Consider the following 21,685-nt stretch of genomic DNA (forward strand, 5'->3'; position numbering starts at 1 on the left):
AATGGAAGCAAGTGAGCTGGGAAATACCCAAGCTGAAGCTCCAAGGATGCTGTTTACAAGTTCTTACAGGAAAGACTATTATGGGCGAGCTCTTAATGGGTTGTCTGTCTGTCAAGGGAAGAGAGACTGGGGTGGGGGAGGGCTGGAGTTAAGATGGAAATGGCTCAAGCACTGAATCTTGCATTTCCTGTCTTTCCATTTGCATTCTGCCTGGGGATTAAAAGGCCAGGAGGGGAGCCTGCTGAGCTGGGGAGGAAGGGGGATCTGTGTGTGTGTGTGTGTGTGTGTTCCTTTTTCATGTCCTGAGTATTTTCTGGGTGCAGAGAGGGCTTTCTGGCTTGCAGAGGAGAGGATACCCCTTATAGTGGATGGAAGCTGCCCAGATGACAGGCTGGAAGATCAGATGTTATTGCTTTCCTGGGTGGAGGGTGAACTGGAAGGAGAGGTGCCTAGCCCTGAAGATCACAGTGAAAATTTGGACTAGCTCACCCTGGGGAGGTGGCACGATTTCCTCTGAAGTTTTAAAATAAAGGGCAGAGATTCGATTCCATCTGGAATGATGGGTGTGGCCATGCCTGGCGGCTGGGATGGACACAATGATCCTCCCAGCCCTCTTTGTTCTGGGACTAGACACCCCACTCCTCAGTGCCTGAGAAAATTCGGGGACTACAAAGGTTTAGTCTCAGCACATTAGAATTACTGCTAGAAAATAAAGATCCTTAAAGCTGGATCCTTTGGCTTCTTGGGCAGCAAACAGAGAAACGCCTCCCTTCTGTTAGACACTCAAGCTCCAGTGTCATAGAGCAGAGTGAAGAGAATCTTCTTCTTTATTTAAAAGTGGACTGCATGGCGGTTGACTATTCCAGGGCCCGACATTAAATAACCGAATGCAGTTTGCTGTCTGGAAGTGGTTCGCCACGTTCTCCTGGGCCCCGTCGAGAAGTGGTGACCCCTGCAAAGAAGGGTGATAATGTGGCCAGTGTTAGGATTCATAGTGTCCCCTTTCATTCTTAAAAGGGTCCCTGCTTGGACAATAAGTTGCATAGTCACTTTACCGTGAAAGAGCAGAAGACACTCAGTAGAAAACTTTGTTTGGGGAGGCAGTGTTGAAACCAAGCCATTTGAAAAACATGATTTTCCACTTAAAAATATATATAGGGCTTCCCTGGTGGCGCAGTGGTTAAGAATCTGCCTGCCAGTGCAGGGGACACGGGTTCGAGCCCTGGTCCGGGAAGATCCCACATGCCGTGGAGCAACTCAGCCCATGCGCCACAACTACTGAGCCTGCACTCTAGAGCCTGTGAGCCACAACTACTGAGCCCGTGTGCCTAGAGCCTATGCTCCACGACAAGAGAAGCCACCCAATGAGAAGCCCACGAACCGCAACGAAGAGTAGCCCTGCTCGCCGCAACTAGAGAGAGCCCGTGCGCAGCAACGAAGACCCAACGCAGCCCCCCCCGCCAAAAAAATATATATATTTATTTCTTTTTTGTAAAATCTAAATGATGTCTGCAACCTTCAGAGCCTGACTTCTTGCTCGAAAGAGAGGAAGGAAGTTTTGTTATTGAGAAAGCTCATTGACTAAAACCAAACAGAAAAACAAACAAATAAAAAACAAAAAACCCCAAGGAGAATGAAGTAAAGGAACCTGGAGCTTCCTCATCAGAGGCCCGAACCATGCAGGGGCTGAAAGGGGGCTTGTAGCAGCCTTCTGTCCACGTGGGCAGACGCCTCAGAAGCAGGGCCTTCTGTCCACATGGGCAGACTCCTCGGAAGCAGGGTTTTGAAAGGAAAGAGGATGCAGAGAGGTTCATGACTTGATGCTGGCCAGCTGGAACATTCAGGATGCAGATGCCCAGGCCACAGGGCCCTGAGGTCAGAGGGAGCAGGCTGGTGCCAGACTCTTAGCCCTTTGCTGGGGCCACTGGTCCATCTGTGACCACGGTTGATTGCAAGAGTGTGGGTTAGGGGTTGAAAAACATCTGGGCTCTAGACACTTCTGTTAAAAGATAAACTGAGGGATATTAAAAATTTTAAGGGTTTATTGGAGCAAAAATCAGTTCCTATCGGGCAGTGCCAAACCAGAAGCAGTTAGGAGTGTTCCACTGGCTGGGGGCTGGGGGGACTTATATAGAGAAACTGCGAAAGCAAAGAAAGGAAATGATTCAGTTGACTGAAGTGTAAAGCCCGGTTGGCTCTTTGTGATTGGTTGTCCTTAGCCTTTTAATTTCGTAACCTCGAAGCACTTACAGGCTTAGATTTTGGTTGGCTTATGTAGGCTGCCTCAGCCTAACCACCTCCTTCTTAATTAATGCAACACCAAAAAAGACAAAAAGGACTTCCCTGGTGGTCCAGTGGTTAGGACTCTGCACTTCGACTGCAGGGGGCACAGGTTCGATCCCTGGTCAGGGAAATAAGATCCCGCATGACACGCAGCGTGGCCAAAAAAATAAAAAAATTAATGCAGCACTTCCTAGGCGGGGTGACCTATACTGAATCATTCTCTTGGTTTCCTCATCTATAAACTAGGGATGGTACCACCACCTATTTCCAGGGCTTCTGTGAGAACAAATGGAGGAGGGCAAAGCTGGGCTGGGCCATGCCAACCTGAGGGGTTGGCCTGTGGTCCGTTTGTGGTCACAAGGAGGGCTCTTTCCTGTGGGCAAAAGGGAGTAGTAACCCTCGAGCAACTTCGCTTTAGGGACATGTGACAGGTGGCCTACAGTGCACTCTCTTCCCAGCCCTGTCAGCGGCTGACAGGTCCAATGAGCCTTCGCCAAAATGTAGCTTTTCCTAACACGGGTCTTTCTTCAAATTCTGTCCTACACTGCTGACCACAAACTTCTCTGGGAGCGTCTTTTGCCAGAATGAAGCTGGCGTAACTGTAGAAAGAGGCAGTGTTATATATACATGATTGTGAAAAATGCTGTAGTGACTGGCACTTAGGAAATATTCATTCATTCATTTAATTTATCCACCAACAAACAGGCACTGAGCCCTGCTCTGGTACCAGGCACTGGGGCGACTGGGTTAGCCTGGCAGACATGGTCTCTGCCTTGATCTGGAACTTGCCTCCTTGAGGGAAAAGCTTGCAAATAACACAAGTAACTTACCCTCTGTTAAAGAAAAAAATAAAGACTAAGAGACCAAAGATTGAGCACTAAGTGGGAAAGTTTTACTGCTTAGTGGGGAATCCGACAGCGTGGAGTCTTGGATGTGGGGGACGAGGTCTAGGCAGGGGAAGGGTTGCTGTCGGGCTTTCATAGCTAAACACCCACAGGCTGTAACTCATTGACACTAGGAAGATAGCCTCGTTAGCATTGGTGCCCAGGCAATACCTGGGCTTGTTGGTTAGGTGGGCACCTGGCTGATTGGAGGTGGTCTCCTGCGTGACAGGGGCTGCCCATGGCATCATGGTACTCTGCCGGTTGTGTCTTGTGCTGTGTGCAAGATTTGCCGAGTCTGGATTATGGCACCCAGTGGGGTCTGTGTTGTAGCAGTAGGCTGGGTAGCCAGGTCAGGTTTGTCCCATCTAATGGGTTATATACCCATTAAAGGTGAAAATTCTTAAGATAATGCAGAAACATGGAAAATAATCTGTGAACTCTTAACTGCAAGGAGTAGAACATGAAAAGATCACAACTGCAGTACTCAGAAATCCTGGGGTAGCAAGTGACAGAAATGCAAATCTAACTAGCTTAAACAAAAATGAGAATTTGTGGCCTCCTGTGTCTGGGAATCTAGGGTATTGTTGGATTTCTGGGTCCAGGATTCAAATAATGTCCCTGGGGTTCTTTCTGTCCCTTGCAGCTCTGCTGGTCTCTCCTCCACTTAATTCTTGGCTGCTCAGGGGGTCCCATAGCAGCCCTCTTAGCAACCCCAGTGCAAAGAGAGCATCTTTTCGGAAAAGCAGCCGGAAAGTCCTGGAAGATACACTTTTTAGTAGCACGATCTCTCTTGCCTGTCTGATGCCTGGAGTGGAGGGAAGGAATGATGGCAGGGGGTCAGGTTGAATGGCTGTCGGAGGAGGGGAGGAAGGAGGGCCACAAAGTGAAAACCACGACTGTCTACCCCAACTGTGTAAGAATAGGCACCTCCTGGTAGTGCCAGAGACTCCTCAGTAACTTGTAGTCCTGGGTGGTAGGAGCTTGGGGTTTTTTTGTTTTGTTTTTTTTTTTTTGCGGTATGCGGGCCTCTCACTGTTGTGGCCTCTCCCGTTGCGGAGCACAGGCTCCGGACGCGCAGGCTCAGCGGCCATAGCTCGTGGGCCTAGCTTCTCCGCGGCATGTGGGATCTTCCCGGACCGGGGCACGAACCCGTGTCCCCCACATCGGCAGGCGGGCTCTCAACCACTGCGCCACCAGGGAAGCCCCGGAGCTTGGGTTTTAAAGTTGTTTCCAGTCATAAAAATCACAGTGTTTAAAGAGAACAGTCAGACTCAGAATTGTCCTTCCTGTTACATTATGGTTGGGGCCAAAATAGACATTTGCGTTTAAGCCTTGATCCTGTATACCAGGGTTTAGCAAACCTTTTCTGAAAAGGGCAGATAGTAAATATTTTAGACTTGTGGCCTGGGTGGCCTCTGTGGTACTACTGAACTTGACCATGGTAGCTTGAAAGCAGCCATAGCCTATGCCTAAACAAATGGACATGGGCCAGATTTGGCCCACAGGCATTATCTTGCTGGCTCCTCATATAGATGTCTGAAAATCTTGTATTCAAATAGGCCATAAAACACTGCTCTGAAGTAAACTGTATGTTTGCAAACCACATATCTGATAAGGGATTAATATCCCCCCAAAATAAGGGACTCCTAGAACTCAATAGCAAAAAACCAAATAACCCAATTAAGAAAAAGGCAAAGGACTTGAATAGACATTTCTCCAAAGAAGACATACAAATGGCTGACAAGTATATGAAAAGATACTCAACATCTCTAATCATCAGGGGAGTGCAAATCAGAGCCACAGTGAGATAATACTTCACACCCATTAGGATGGCCGTTGTCAAAAAACAAAAAATAAAAAGTGTTGGCGAGGATGTGGAGAAACTGGAACCCCTGTGCCCTGTTGATGGGAATGTAAAACGGTACAGCTGCTGCGGGAAACAGTATGGAGGGTCCTCAAAATATTAAAAATAGAACTACCATATGATAGCAATTCCACTTCTGGGTATTTATCAAAAAGAATTGAAATCAGGATCTCAAAGAGATGTTTGTACACCCATGTTCATTGCAGCATTATTCACTATAGCAAAGAGATGGAAACAACCTAAATGTCCTTTGACAGATGAATGGATTAAGAAAACGCGCGCACACACACACACACACACACACACACACACACACACACACAGCGGTATATTATTCAGCCTTAAAAAAGAAGGAAATCCTGCCACATGCGACAGACAATGTGGATGAATCTTGAGAACGTTATGCTAAGTGAAATAAGCTCTTCACAGAAGGACAAACACTGTATGATTCCACTTATATGAGGAAACTGAAATAGTCAAACTGATAGAAGCAGAAAGTAGAGTGGTTACCATGAGCTGGAGGGGAGGAGGGCAATGCGGAGTTGCTGTTTAATAGGTATAGAGTTTCAGTTATGCAAGAATAATTCTAGAGATCTGCTGTACACATTGTGCCTATAGTTAACAATAAACAATACTATATCGTGCACTTAAAAGTGTAAGAGGGTAGGGACTTCCCTAGTGGTCCAGGGGCTAAGACTCTGCGCTCCCAATGCAGAGGGCCTGGGTTCGATCCCTGGTCAGGGAACTAGATCCCACATGCGGCAACTAAGAGTTCACATGCCGCAACTAAATATCCCGCACGTGGCAATGAAGATCCTGTGTGCCGCAGCTAAGACCTGGCGCAGCCAAAAAAAAAAAAAAAAAAAAAAAAAATAGTGCCACAATGAAGGTTGGGGTGAATGTGTCTTTAAAACAAGAGTAAGAGGGTAAACATCATAAAAAAAAAACAAAACTATATCGGGGCTTCCCTGGTGGCACAGTGGTTGAGAGTCTGCTTGCTGATTCAGGGGACACGGGTTTGTGCCCCGGTCCGGGAAGATCCCACATAACGTGGAGTGGCTGGGCCCGTGAGCCATGGCCGCTGAGCCTGCGCGTCCGGAGCCTGTGCTCCGCAACGGGAGAGGCCACAACAGTGAGAGGCTTGCGTACCGCAAAAACAACAACAACAACAAAAAAAACTATATACCTAAAGTAAATTGTATAACAGTTTATTTTCTGTTCCTAATGTGGTGGGAGAACATTTGGAAAACATAAAATTGATCCCACCACAAAAGCAAGGAATTAGAATTGCCCTGTTCAAAGGGGCAAGTGATGATCCATCACAGATCAGTCAGCTGAAGAAATCAGTCATGGCCACATCGGAAGAGATGATGTCTGAAGGCTGCAAGATGGCTGGCTGGGTTCAAATGCTGGCTAGGATAGCTCTTCTTGCCGGTTTTAGCAATTCATACAGTTGTGTCACGGATTTGAGACTAGCATGGCATGCCTAGTTGAGGTTTAAAGCTCCCTCCTGGACCCTCCAAGCCAGGTGTTGCTCAGGTTTAAAAACATTCATTGTTTGGTCAACCGAAGGCCCTCGCAGCTCTGATGAGAATGTCACCTGCGAAGGACTGGGCTCCTCCCAGGTTTGCATTTTAGCACCATCAGAGTCTGCTTCGGCAGCTGCTGTTTTAATGGACACAGAGGGAGTGGCTGAGGGCCTCATGGGGGTCTGTTCCAGATGAGAAAAGTCTGTGGTCCTGGGGTCAGAGTGGGATCTTGGACCTTCTTACGTTCCGCAGATGTGATTGCATGGCACGCAGAGGTAACCTGGAGTGCAGAGTCCATGTGACCGTCTTGGGGTATCCACTCCACGCCTCCTACCCAGGCCAGTGAAAGGCGGAAACTCTGAGAACATTCCACTTGAATAAGATGCGTTTAATAAGAACAACGGGAAATGGTAAACCTGGCTTGGGGAAAGGGAATGTGCTCTTTCATGTAAAACAAACCAAAAATGTGACTGTGGGAAGCATCCAAAAAATAAGATGACCTGGAGGCTGGATTTAAAAATTGGCACTGGGGGAAATCTCGTTTCCCCAGTCGATGACTCCCCCTTTAGCTGTGCTCATGCCAGTGGAGCAAACCAAAATAACTTCATAAATTAAAGTTTATGCAGGGAAGAAAGCTAGGCCTGGACTATCACACACCAGATGAAAACCTTGACAGCTTTGTTTACAACTGACATCCTTGGTTTGAAGGTTAATGGTGTCTAGAGAAGGTTAGGTTGTACACATGTGCAATTAGAAAAATCACTGTTGATAGAGAGAGACATAGCTGTGTTTACTTACTATAGTTTATGCCACCTTTGTTGGCTTGTTTGTTTTCCCTTCTGGAAAGAATGTCTTTGTCCTTCAGTAATTAATTATAACCAGCTTTTGTTTAGATCCAAGTACATGGAAACTGCTCAGAGAGCTCAAAGTATGTCAGTAGTAGTGCCTTGTAACTAGGACCTCGATTTTTTTTCCTTTCATTATGCAAGAAGTAGAAGGATGCATTTGGGATGTAAAAGGTTCAAATTACAGAGCAGCATACATTCACAGGAGAGCTCAAAACTCCCCTCACCGCCACCAACCCGCCGCCCTCACTGCCCTTGAGGTTTCCTGTTCTTTCTAGAACTGTTTCTTTATGTTCACTGTTTATATGTCCACCAATAAGTGTGTATTTATGTATACATAATATACACAATTACTTTATTTTTAATACACGTATGGGGTCATGATGTACATATTGGCGGACAACTTGCTTTTTTCACTTCACGTGTCCAGATCTGCTGCTGGTCAGTCCATGTGTGCATGACTTTTAATGCTGCAACACATCTCATAATATGCATGCGTAACTTACTGAACCATTTATATATCCTTCCTTTTGCTGTTAAATGAAGTAATGAAGGCATGACATCACGACTGCCTTCTGGAGCTAGACTGCCTGGCTTTGAAATGGGACTTCACTTGAGGGGTTGGGGGTCAGGGGTGTACGACCCAGGGCGGGGTTGGCAAACTGCAGCCCTCTGGCCAAATCTGCCCTCCTCATGTTTTTGTATGGCCCATGAGGCAAGAATGATTTTCTTATTTTCAAATGGTTGAAAAAGAAAATCAAAAGATAAATGTTTCCTGATATATGAAAATTTTTTGAGATTCAAAATTCAGTGTCCATAAATAAAGTTTTGTTGGAATATAGCCATGCTCATGTGTTTACTGTTGTCTGGGGCTGCTTTCATGATGCAACAGCAGAGTTGAATAGTTGTGACAGCAACCATCTGGTCCACCTAAAATATTTACCATCTGGCCTCTTACTGAAAACATTTGTTGACCCTTGACCTAGGGCAAATTACTAAGCTCTCCATGTCTCCACTTTCTATACCGTAAAATAAAGATAATAATAAAACCTACTTTGTTCAAATATAGTTAAAAAAAAACCCCAAAAAACAAGACCTACTTTGTAGGGTGAAGTTACTTATCTATATCAAATAAATATCACATGTAGATTATACCAGATTATAATGTGTCAAATGTATGTGTATAAATTACATGTGAAACATTTAGAACCCTTTAAATGCTTCATAAAGGTTGGCTACTATTATACCATCATTGTTATCATTCTCATAACTCTGTGCACGTGTGCAGGGACACTGCAGACACCGGAAGTGGACTTGATGGTGGAGGGATGTTGGTGAGTGCTACCGAATTGCTTTCCAGAACAGCTTTACCAATTTTTGCTCCCAGGAGTCCCTGCCGTCCCACATTTCTGACCAGCTGGATAGGGACTCACGGAGTAGATTAAAACAACTCGAGTCTGTGAAGAGTTGGGTCCTTTTGGGCTCCAAACACACTCTTGAGAGGCAGAATTTCCCCTCTGAGTGCTGTGCCCAGATCTCTGGGTCGACCGTGCCTGGAAAGGTGTCCCCTCCAATCAGCATGAACTCACAGTTGTTGAGTGAGGGCCTCCTCTGTGCTGAGCCCTGGGCCTGTACGTTCTCATTTTAAGTTTTCACAGCCACCTCTATTTTCCAGATGAAAACTGAGGGGCTCAGAGAAATTAACTTGCACAAGGTTCACAAAACTTTTGATGTCACTCCCTTACTTCCAGGAAGGGATAAGGAGGTGTCAGACTCTCCATCCGCTCCCCTCGCTTTCCCAAATCAGCATCTTGATAACTGGGTACGAGCTACGTGGAAAATTGGCAGTGAGCTTCAAAGGGAGTGGCCTAGTCACGGCTGAGTTTATCTCCTCCCGTTCTAAGTAAAGAGAATTTGTCATAGCATACGTTACTATATTTTTCATGCCCCAGTGTCACACTTTGTGCTGCTCAGTCACGCTGGGAATGATGCAGTTCTAATAGATAACCCCCCGTTGGGTAAAATGTCTATTTTTAGGCGTCTCCTGGCGCTCCTGTGAGGGGCCTTTGCAATAGCATTTCTCATGTTCCATCAGCGGTCTGCAAAAACATGAAGCAAATTTACCCGGATATTGTTGACCTTGTACACGAGGGGAAGAATGTTTCTGGTTTTGTGTGTGTTTTCACTGACGAACATTTGCATTCTTTCCTTCTTCACTTCTTATTTTTTCTCATACTGACATTAAGAAACAACAGAACGCCACTTACCCCACAATTTAAAACTTGGGATCTTAACCTGTACAGACAGTTGTTCTCCATGAGGAATGTGAAACATTTGACAGAATTTCCTGAAGGAATGAAGAGCCACAATCCCTTGATTAAAACCACGTTACAACAGAAATCAGGCCATATCCGAAAGCCCCTGGCAGAGGGCTGCTTATTTGATCAAATGAAAAAGGTAGCACAAGTTGGATGCTTATGGCATCACCAGGGCCTTTCTGTGATGCTTAAACTTTTTAAAGAACGTACTGAGAACTTCCTCTTAAAGCTGTCTCTGCTCTGAGTTATTTTCGCAAAGGCTGGCCTTCCTTCCTGCATCCCAGTGACTGATAGTCATGGTAATAGATGAAAAGCCCAAACTTCCATTCTGACAGGCTGTGAACTTTTATCTGAAGTTGTAATTGTCAGGCTCCCCTTGTTCTTTTCTTGCTGTCTTATACAGCGGATGATGAAAGGGGCCTGGGGAGAGGTAAAAGAAAAAGCCTTCCAGAAGGTATGTGCCTAAAGCAGGGTTTGTCAGCCTTATCAGTATTGACATTTGGGGCTAGATAATCCTTTATTGTGGGGTTGTCCTGTGCACTGGAGGGTGTTTTGTTTGTTTTTTTAAAAAAATTATTTATTTATTTTTGGCTGTGTTGGGTTTTCATTTCTGTGCGAGGTCTTTCTCTAGTTGTGGCAAGCGGGGGCCACTCTTCATCGCGGTGCGCGGGCCTCTCACTGTCGCGGAGCACAGCTCCAGACGTGCAGGCTCAGTAGTTGTGGCTCATGGGCCCAATTGCTCCGCGGCATGTGGGATCCTCCCAGACCAGGGCTCGAACCCGTGTCCCCTGCATCAGTAGGCAGATTCTCAGCCACTGCGCCACCAGGGAAGTCCTGGAGGGTGTTGTTGTTTTTTTTTTTGCGGTATGTGGGCCTCTCACTGTTGTGGCGTCTCCCATTGTGGAGCACAGGTTCCGGACGCGCAGGCTCAATGGCCATGGCTCACGGGCCCAGTCGCTGTGTGGCATGTGGGATCCTCCCGGACCGGGGCACGAACCCATGTCCCCTGCATTGGCAGGCGGACTCCCAACCACTGCACCACCAGGGAAGCCCCTGGAGGGTGTTTTTAACAGCATCCCTAGATGCTAGTAACACTCCTGTAGTTACGACAGCCAAAAATGACTCCACACACTGCCAGGTGTCCCAGTGTTGAGAGCCACTGGCCTTGATCTTGGTGGTCTTGAACTTGCATCCTGCTCCTTTGCCCTGTGCATCTCCCACTTGCAGCTCTCCCATGAACAGGAACCTGTTTTCTTCATCCTACCCTTACTGCCTTGAGACAGTGCTACATCTGGACAGGTGTGCCAAGCTCGCCCCGGCCCGGGAACCTGGAATAAGGCGTTTCGCTTGAGGTGCTGCAGCCAGCACTCTGCCCGGCAGGTCCCTGTCGCTGCTTGTGCTGCAAGGTATGCTGATGGGCAGGTGTGTCAGTAGTAAGACCGTCTTGGAGACAGGTGTGTGGAAGGGAAACTGTCTGGTCGGTGTGGGGTGGAGCCTGGCAGCCCCAGCTTCTGGTCCTGATGGCAGGGGCAACTGATGGATCACCACGCTCTGATCCCTGGCAGCTCAGGCCTGTGATAGACAAGAGAGCTGCCCTGCTGTTTCCCCTTTTGGAATCTGAGGGCAGAGATGGTGAAACTCCTGGGAGAGGCTCAGCTGGATCCCAGTGAGCGGGAACACAGCCCTTTCCCAGGGCCGAGGGGCGGGAGGTTCCATGAGTGCCTCTCTCTGGGACATATGGCTCCACCGGCCCCCAGAGCACCCAGACACCTGGGTGCAGTGGCTACACTGGGGCGCTGGGGGAAGAGCACTGGTCCAGGAGTCACGTGGCCTGAGTTTGGTTTCCATTCTACTCCGAGTAGCAGTGTGACCTTAGGCAAATAGAGTCCTCCCTCTGTCCTCATGTTTCCCATAAAGCCACCTTCCTGTGTTCCTGTAGAACATTCTTCACTTCTGTTTTCTCCTGACTTACAGGCAAAGGTGGGATTGTTGACAGGTGGAATTGTGGCCTTATTGAATTTGCTTTTAGTTGTGAGTTGCTGACTAGTGGGGTTCAGTGAGGGGCTTGGGGGGGCTCATTCATTGTTTTTTCCCTCATGTTTATGGGGTCTTGGAGGAGAGCCCAATAAATAGCATTTCTCTTTCCTGAAGAAATTGAGAGATGAGACCCTGGTTGCGGGTTTGAACTTTGGAACTTGTCCAGATTTATTTATCAAGTAAGTCATCTTCTTCCCCTGGAGCCAGTAAATCAAGTGTCCCAAAGGCCAGGAGTTTTTAGGGAAAGTGCTGGACACTGGAGGGCAAGGGTCATGGTCAGTGTGGACTGTGAAGGCCCTGTCCTATGCCCGGTAGGGGATGCTGGCCTGGCTTTCCTTGACCATCTCATTGCTCCAGGCTGGTTTCAGACCCTGGCTGTCCTGACCTGCTGGTGAGGGAGTACTGCTGTCTTGTCCCTCTGAGCCTGGAGACAGCTCAGTGGTGACAGCCCAGGGACGACGCAGCGGTGTCCACACCACCCAGTAGGGACGACGCAGCGGTGTCCACACCACCCAGTAGGGACGACGCAGCGGTGTCCACACCACCCAGTGCCCCTCTGAGCTCAGTGGTAGAGCTCAGTGGTAGAGTAGATTACATTGGCCCTTGGTGGAATTCCCAAATTCCAAGGAAGAGCGTGGGGGATTGGGCCAACCATGAACCATCTCAGGTTCTGGGTTGCATCAGAAAACCTGCCACACCAGGTCGCTGATGTCTGCTTCTCTCGGCGTCATGGTCTCCACAGCCCCCGGACCCTGCCTTTGGAGGCCTGTGGAGGAGCGGGACAAGCCTGCACTCTGTGTTCCCCCTTTAACTGGAAGCTTGGAGTCCTCGATGCAGCTGCTCTGTTTTATGTGTCCCATTGACTGAGTCCAAGCTCTGCGTGAGCCTGGTCCCTGAAGTGTGATGTGTGGCCTCTCCAAGGCTGGACCAGCATCCCGGCTCTGTCCCTGGCACACACCCAGCTTGTTTGGAGGTCATATAGCTCACCATAAAAATGGTGTGAGTGGCCAGCTCTTTCTTCACTGTGGCTCTGGGCAGCCCAACCCAGCTTTAGGGTGGATGCGAGGCCTGAGAGTGAACTTCTTTGTGAATAATGACACAATTCCAGAAAAATGCAGCATCTCCCGGATACAGCTTCTGGAGCTTGGCCTGGGGAGGGGGGCCTGGAGGATTTTTCGTGTTTGGGCTCTTGGCGGTTCTTTGCCCCAGGGGGGATGTGTGTGTGTGCATGTGTGCATGCTTTTTCACAGGACACATTATTTTCAGATGCTTGTGTGGACAGTTTTTGGGAGTCCCCTGGGGAAAAGGAAAAAGTCCAGAATGCTGTGACACCTGATGGAAAATATTATGCCTTAGTCAATGGAGTTGATGTGTCTCCTCTGACTCTTGCCTTTAGACTAAACCACACCTCAGCCAGAAAGGATGAGGCACACATGGAGCCTTCTGGGCTGGTGAGTGTCCCTCTGCAATGGCACTGACTTAATTCTAAGCGCCTTGGAAAAATGCTTTCAGAATCATACAGCGCTTGAGTTTGGGGGAGGTGCTGAACGGTCATCTTGGCCAAATAACTCTTTTTAAAGGAAGAGGAAACTGAAGGCCAGGGAAGACCTACGACCCACCCAGGGTTGCACAACTAGAGCTTGAATCCTGTCTCTTGAAACCCAAAAGAAGGTTTTGTCTATCCTGTGCTACTTGAGTCTTCAGACATAGATTGTGACAAGTTGTAGACAGGATTTTAATTTCCACTCTGGTCTCATTTGTTCAGTCACTCTGAGCGTCACACGTGCTCCAGGGACTGTGGACATAGAGGTGAGCAAGGCAGACCTGGTCCTTGTGCTCGGGGGCTTCCCAGTCTAACGGGGAAAACGGCTGTGAACAAGACACCACATGTGAGATGCGAGCAGAAGCAGAGTCCCAGCTCCAGGAATCACCCGCCACCCCCCAGACCCCACCCTCCATCCTCCAGGCCCTCTCTGCTCTTTGCAGAAAGGCTCTCAGTATCAGAGAATTTAGGGAACTTACCTATGGTCGGCATGGCCGGGTCGAGGCCTGTGGGTCTGGGGAGGTGACACCGGGCCGCAGCACACCCCTCTCCTCCCCACTCCCACCCCGACCCGTCCCCTAGCCTTCTGAGCCACTTTCCTTGGACTCTGGCCTAGTGGCTGGGTCTCTGGTAATGAGTGGTTGGCCTTTGAGCGTATTTCTTTTCTTTCCTTTTTTAAAAAGATTGAGATATAATTCACGTATCACAAAATTCACCACTTAAAGTGTACATTTCAGTGAATTTCAGTGTATTCACAGTGTGGTGCAACCGTCAACACGACCTCATTCCAATGCAGTTTCACCCCAAAAAGAAGCCCTACATCTGTGAGTAGTCACTCGCCATTTGCCCCTGTTGCAGCTCCTGGCAGTCTGTGTCCTCTCTTGCTGGACATTTCACATAAATCGATCTTACAATATGTGGCCTTTTATGTTGGGCTTCTTTCACTTAGTCTGACATTTTCAAGGTTCATCCATGTGGTAGCAGGTGTCAGGACTGCATTCCTTTTGGTGGCCGAGTGATATTCCGTTGGGTGGATGTATCACATTTTGTTTATGTATCTGTTGATGCCCCTTTCATTGTAACTCTAATCACAGCCTCCGATGTCTGCTTGTGTTCTCTGGTGAGTGTTTGGAAGTTGTTTCTAATTTGTCTAATGGAAACTTTGGTCGACATTCTCCCCTTGGTAGGCTGGCCGTACTGGCCTAAGGAGAAGCTAAAGCAGTGATTCTGAATTGGGAAGGGGAATGTCCTCTCCCCCAGCTCCCCAAATCTGACATGACTCCCCCGGGGGCACTGTGACAGGTGGGAGTACGTCATATCTCGAGAGTGTTGGGGCAGAGTGGCTGAGTCCATGGATGAGGGGATGCTGTAGATGGGCTGGGCTGCCTGACCGACTGGCCTGCATGTCTTTATTTACATCTCACCTGAGCTGCCGTGACGGGTTATGGCACAGCCAGTCCAAGAGCATGTTTGGGGCCCTTGCTTAGAGTACTGTCTTTATTATCTTTTATTTTCCCCATTTATTTCATTAAGATATAAACTTCACCTTTTAAAATCGCACGGTTCTGTACATTTTAACAAATACATATAGTCATATAAGTACTACCGCAATCAAGAACATTTTCGTCACCCTCTGAAATTCCCCCAGATTCCTTTATAGTCATCTCCTCCCCCAGCCCCAGCTTCTGGTAACCTCAGATTTATTTTCTGTCCCTGTGTCTTGTCGTTACAAGAATATCACAAATGAAATTACATAGAATGTAGCCTTTTGAGTCTGGCTTCTTTCACTTCGCATAATGTATTTGGATTCACTGTGTTGCCATGTGTATAAGTTCCCTTTTATTTCTGAGTAGTATTCCGTTGTTTGTTTATCTGTTCCCCAGTTGAAGGACATTTGGGTTGTTGCCAATTTTTGGTGACTATGAATAAAGCCACTGTAAACATTCATGAACAGCTTTTTGTGTGAACATAAGTTTTCATTTCCCTTGGGTAAATATCTAGGAGTGGGATTGCTGGGTCATATGGTAAGTGTATGTTTAACTTTATAAGAAACTTCCAAGCTGTTTCCCAAAGAGCTGTAGCATTTTGCATTCTCACCAGTGATGTATGAACGTTCATTGTCTTTTATTACATTCTAGTCTCCAAATTGATCAGAGCCAATATACGCTTGGCATTTTTCGTTGCAAGGTACAAAGACCTACTCTGTTTACCTTACCTGTTTTAGTTCAGATTCTCCCAGAAGTAGCTTCTGAGGCAGTGATTCGAGTATAAGTGGCTTATTTGGGGGATGGTCCCAGGAAACACCAGCAGGGCAGTGGAGAGCTGAGAGGAAAACAAAGGAAGCCAAAAAAGGGTGTTCCATCGAGCAGTTTACCATGTGGGGCAGCTCATGCTCTATCCCACTAGGAACTCTGAGAACCAGTACAGAGCACACGCCTGAGGTTTCTCCCACACGAGGAGCGAGACAGCTGGGTTCTGCAGACCACCTCCCATGTCACGGGCTGAAGGCTGCTGCTGGGGTCTTGTTCGTGGCACTTGCAGCTGCCCCGGGTGCAGGGACAGCTGGCTTTGGCAGACAGAGTCACAGGTGAAGGGTATTTGGAAGTCAGGCCAACCTGTGACAGTCAAGGTGTGCGCTCCTCAGATAGTAGACATTTCCTTCCAGCCGCTCCCCATCTCCCTCTCTCAGCATGGCTCTCGCCACTGGTGGCTTCCCTCTCTGCTTTGTAATTCTGCTGTTGTGTCTCTTCTTATGTTCCCACTACAACTCACTGACTCTGTTGAGTTCAGACTCCCCAGAGAGAGAAACTGGCTGGCGAGTTAGTCACTGCCTTTTTACTGGGCAAAGTCCTCAATTTAGATCATCCTATAGACCTTCTGGCCATCCTTCGACTGCCCTTGGGTTAGGTGGCCTGGTCTGGGCCACTCAGCTGTGGCCAGGGAGGTGAGTCAGAGAGTTTGGAGAAGCGCTGTCGAATAGAACCTTCTGTGATGATGGAAATGTTCTGTATCTGTGCTACCCAATATGGTAGCCACTAGTCACAGAGCACTACTGAGCACTGGAAATGTGGCTGGTGCTACTGAGGAACTGAATTTTTAATTTAGCTTAATTTTAATTAATTAATATTCAACTTCAGATAGTGGCTAGTGTACTGGACAGCACAGTTCTAGACCATGGGCCACGAAGTGGCCTTGACCTTTTTCTCTAGCATATAATGTGATATGTGATATAACCTTTTCTAGAGGTCAGTTTTTTAAAAAGCTAATTAATATCTGATCCAGAATCTGTGGGATTCTGATTCTGAATCTTTTAAACTCTTGTTTCCCCCATCTGCTTCAAGAATGGGAAGTACCATCATTTTAGGCAATGAAGTTAAAATTGACCCAGCGATTTTTTGGGCGGTATGATTCTGTTATGAACCTCCTTTGATATATTTACATTTTATCCTCAGAAGTTCTCTTTAATTCTGTGACTCACTCTGACCTCTGTACTACCCCTATTTTGTGTTGTCAGATGTCTGCGTGTGAGTTACTGATTTCCCCCCTCACACATGGAGACACCTGGCAGGTGGTTGACCCACCAGGGAGTAGGGCTGAAGTTGTTTCTTGGAACTTGGAAGTACAGGTTGTGTTCCTGATGGCAGCTTAAGTGTGCATTTCTAAATCAGAACCAAATTAGGACAAGTGTTCCGTGAAACACCATTACAGGAAATGTTAATAGGTATATCCAAGAAAAAAGGTTCTATGGTCAAATATTTTGGGAAATATTGCTTACTATAGCTTTTTCTTAGGTATTCAGTTTTTAAAAATTCTTTTCCATTATGGTTTATCATAGGATATTGAATATAGTCCTCTGTGCTATACGGCGGGGCCTTGTTATCCATTATATATATTATAGCTTACGTCTGCTAACCTCATACACCCACTCCATCCCTCCCCCAACCCCCTCCCCCTTGGCAACCACAAGTCTGTTCTCTATGTCCATGAGTCTGTTTCTGTTTTGTAGATAGGTTCATTTGTGTCATATTTTAGATTCCACATGTAAGTGATATCATGTGGTATTTGTCTTTCTCTTTCTGGCTTATTTTACTCAGTATGACAATCTCTAGTTGCATCCGTGTTGCTGTAAATGGCATTATTTCGTTCTTTTTTATGGCTGAGTAGTATTCCGTTGTATATATGTATCACATCTTCTTTATCCCTTCATCTGTCGATGGACACTTAGGTTGTTTCCATGTCTTGGCTATTGTGAATAGTGCTGCTATGAACATAGGGGTGTATGTATCTTTTTGGATTAGAGTTTTGTCTAGCTATATGCCCAGGAGTGGGACTGCTGGATCATATGGTAATTCTATTTTTAGTTTCCTGAGGAGCCTCCATACTGTTTTCCATAGTGGCTGTACCAATTTACATTCCCACCCACAGCGTAGGAGGGTTCCTTGGATATTCTTTTTTTTTTTTTTGTGGTACGCGGGCCTCTTACTGTTGTGGCCTCTCCCGTTGCGGAGCACAGGCTCTGGACGCGCAGGCTCAGCGGCCATGGCTCACGGGCCCAGCTGCTCCGCGGACTGTGGGGTCTTCCCGGACCGGGGCACGAACCCGTGTCCCCTGCATCGGCAGGCGGACTCTCAACCACTGCGCCACCAGGGAGGCCCTCTTGGATATTCTTAATGCACATTCTTATATCAAAGGCTCTGAGAAGTCCTGCAGAGGAATATATATTCTTTTTCACTGTATAAATCAGGTTTTCCAAAATTATTTGGACATGGAATCCACCTTTTTTTTTTTTTTTTTAATGGGCCATCTCCTTTTTGGCATTTCCTAGGATACTGGTCTGTAGACCCTTTAGTTTAGGAAACGGGTATAGGCAATTCTTAAACTTTTCTAGCTTAAAAGTCTGAGCTCTTGGCTAAGAAGGAAATTCTCTTTTCCATTATGCTCTTAGCTTTTCTTCTACAATCTTTACTTCTTGTCTCCTTCTCTTCCCCTCTGTCCCCCAAGTATTGAAAACCTGGTTGATTACTAATTGTGGGACTTTTTCTGTAACACACATTCTGAGAGAGATGGCTGGACACATCAGAGAATCACAGTGTTGCTTTTCTCAAATGCCATGTGCCCCAAGAGGCTCTATGTTTGTTATCAAAATGTGCTGCTCACATGCTGCCTTGGGTGCTGTCATTGGCATTTTCAACTTGTCCTGTGTCATTTTGCAGCCTGGTTCTTCTGAATTTCAGCGAAATGACTGTGATTAGGTATGTCTCTTTACATTTCAAGTGACAGAAGCTCAACTCCAACTAGCTTAAGTGAAACAAACAAGAAACAAATCAATCCTAGGGAACTTTGTTTAGTTTGGTTTAATTCTGGGTGGGGCTCAAATGATGTCATCTGCTGATGGTCCCTCTCTGTTTCCTGTCTCCCCGCCTTCCAAAGCTCTTGGCTCTGCTTCTCTTGGTGTGTTGGCCTCTTTCTTTCCTGACACAGCTCATCTCTTTCACCATCATGGGAAAGATGGCCAGCTGCTCTTTTTTTTTTTTTTTTTTGCGGTACGTGGGCCTCTCACTGTTGTGGCCTCTGCCGTTGCGGAGGACAGGCTCCGGATGCGCAGGCTCTGCAGCCATGGCTCACGGGCCCAGCTGCTCTGCGGCATGTGGGATCTTCCCGGACCAGGGCACGAACCCACATCCCCTGCATCGGCAGGCGGACTCTCAACCACTGCGCCACCAGGGAAGCCCCGGCCAGCTGCTCTTTGTCGTTAAGATTTGCCGTCCCCACAGAGAAAGACTTCCTGTGCCAGCACCAATATATCAGATGTCATTAAAACATTCTGATCAGCCTTGCTTGGGTTTTGTGTCCACACTTGTGAACAGGGGTTGGGGTCCTATGAGTCATGCAGGTGGCAGGACACTGATTGGCAGCATAGCATAGTAAGTGGGGGCAGGACAGTTTTTCAGCAGAGAGAGGGGCCCTGGGTGGACTGAAACGACAGTTATCCACTCACAGCGCCTACTCCCTTTTCCTGGTGGCCAGGGCTACCCTGAGTCGTCATGGTGTGAGGTGTCTCTTTGATCCTCAGTTTTCACAGTTGGGTTTTGGAATTCAAAACCTGATCAGACAGAAAGAGCGATTTTAGGTTTGAGGCTACAACTTAAACGGAGGCCTCTTGAGCAAGAGGCCAGACAGAGCTCGACCACCTGCGTAGCTGTGAGGCCAGACGTGTGCTGGTAAACATTTAACAACTAGCTCTTTGGAAAGAAGAATGTCGTGATTTGTAGCATTTGTGTTTCCATGGTGTGAATATTCCCTCCATAGCTGATTTCAAGCTGTCAACCTGACATCACTCAACAGGGAGATGGGAAAAGATGTTTGTAATTGGCATGTGCCCATGTAAGCCAGCTCCACAACATGGTGTGAGGTCTACCAGGAAGACCGGAAGCCTGGGAGAGGTTATCAGATTCGTAGCTTGGGCTGTTGAGGGGAAAGATAGAACAGGACCAAAAAGGGATGAAAGCAGAGCAATATGCCTTCGGCAGGCGGTTGAGTGGAGGCTGGGGTCCTTTTTGGAGTCAAATGACCTGGGTTTGAATTTCCACCCGCCACTTAAGAGCTGTCTGACCTTGAATAGTTCCCTTCACCACTATGTACCCAGTTTCCTCATCTGCAAAATGTGAAGAATATTGAGGCTCCATTGAGATGATGCATGGGATGTGTTGCACACAGGGCCTAGCCCCTACCAAGCACTTAAATATTAATTGTTGGGACTTACCTGGTGGCGCAGTGGTTAAGAATCCGCCTGCCAGTGCAGGGGACACGGGTTCGAGCCCTGGTGTGGGAAGATCCCACATGCTGTGGAGCAACTAAGCCCGTGCTCCACAACTACTGAGCCTGCGCTCTAGAACCCACAAGCCACAACTACCGAGCCCGCGTGCCACAACTACTGAGGCCCGTGCGCCTAGAGCCCATGCGCCACAACAAGAGAAGCCACCGCAATGAGAAGCCCATGTGCCGCCACAAAGAGTAGCCCCCGCTCGCTGCAACAAAAGAAAGCCTGCGCACAGCAACGAAAACCCAACACAGCCAAAAATAAATAAAAAGATAAATTTATTTTAAAAAAAATTAATTGTTGCTATTACTGACCAAAAACAATAAATTGGAAAGGATCTTAGGGTCCAAAGAGGAAGGTGCAGACCTGTCCTAGGGCGCTCAGTGTCTAGCTGGGAGGCAGACTCCAAGATGCCTTCCATCCTTTTGTGCTACTCTGTTCTGGGCTAGCAGGGGCTCACAGCAACCTCTTGGGACAAGTGGCAGCCTTTACCCATTTTACTCCCTCTGCTGGGAACCAGGAAGCCTTTCCTCTGTGAATCAAGCGCATGTGTCTGGTCCCCTCCTGCCCATAGTTTTTGGGGCCCTGCTCATATGTCAGGCTCTGTCCTCCCTGCTTTCTATTCCTTAGTTTCCTTAATCTTCTTAACTCCTCTATGAGCCAGGCATCACCAGCCTTGTTTTACAGATGAGGAAACTGGGGCTCAGGGTAGAGCAGGCCTTTGCCGAGGCTCCTGGGCAGGTGAGTGGAAGAGCAAGGATTTTAATTCAAAGTGGGCGTTGTGGACTGAATGTTTGTGTCCTCCAGAATTCATATGTTGAAGCCCTAACTTCCAGTGCAGTGATATTTAGGAGGTGAGCCTTTGGGAGGGGATTAGATTTAAATGAGGTCCTGAAGAACTTCCCCGGCGGTCCAGTGGTTAAGCCTCCGCACTTCTACTGCAGGGGGTGTGGGTTCGATCCCTGGTCGGGGAGCTAAGATTCCGCATGCCTTGTGCGGGGCCAAAAAAATAAAATAAAAAATCCTGTTATTTGAAAAAAAGAAACAAACAACAAATAACTAAATAAGGTCCTGGGAGTGGGACCCCATGATGAAATTGTGTCCGTAGCTGAGCCGGGGACCACCTGGAGACAGAGGGCCTCCCTGGCTTCTCCTAGGACGATGTCCTGAGGTGGAACAGCTGTGCGCACCGTTTTAGGGAGGTTTATTTGAGGCTGCTGTGCGCCTGGGCAATCTGGATTCTTAACCTACTTTTAGAAACAAAGCTGGTTGTTTTTACCCAGGAGAGCCCTTTCCAAATGCTCAGGGACACGCTCTCTCATCCTTGTGGCTGGGGTAGGAAACAGGGAAAGTGGATTCTACCTGGAGCCAAAGAGGCCTATAGCTGCTTTTTCCTATTGGGCGGCTGGTTGAGGAACCAGAGGGCCTGTGCTGCTTGCTTTCCCATGGGACCTGGATTTGGCCAGTTTGACGGGGTTGGAGTAGGGAAGGGAGATGTGTTTTATTATCTGGTGCTGGTTTGGATGGCCTCTTCTTGCAGCTTACCAGTCTGGGGCCGGGGG

General features: G+C 47.6%; 1 protein-coding gene and 1 non-coding gene across 3 annotated transcripts in view; both read left to right on the forward strand.

Annotated features, from left to right (window-relative positions):
- GRK5 (G protein-coupled receptor kinase 5) overlaps positions 1-21,685 on the forward strand; it is a 214,929-nt gene that overhangs the window by 29,316 nt on the left and 163,928 nt on the right. The gene's annotated exons all lie outside the window — the stretch shown is intronic.
- TRNAR-UCG (transfer RNA arginine (anticodon UCG)) lies at positions 2,341-2,413 on the forward strand. The gene has a single exon. It is a non-coding gene; the product is annotated as a tRNA-Arg (tRNA).

Source organism: Neophocaena asiaeorientalis, unplaced genomic scaffold, assembly GCF_003031525.2.
Source record: "Neophocaena asiaeorientalis asiaeorientalis breed wild unplaced genomic scaffold, Neophocaena_asiaeorientalis_V1.1 scaffold85, whole genome shotgun sequence".
In the NCBI taxonomy this organism is placed as follows: Eukaryota; Metazoa; Chordata; class Mammalia; order Artiodactyla; family Phocoenidae; genus Neophocaena; species Neophocaena asiaeorientalis.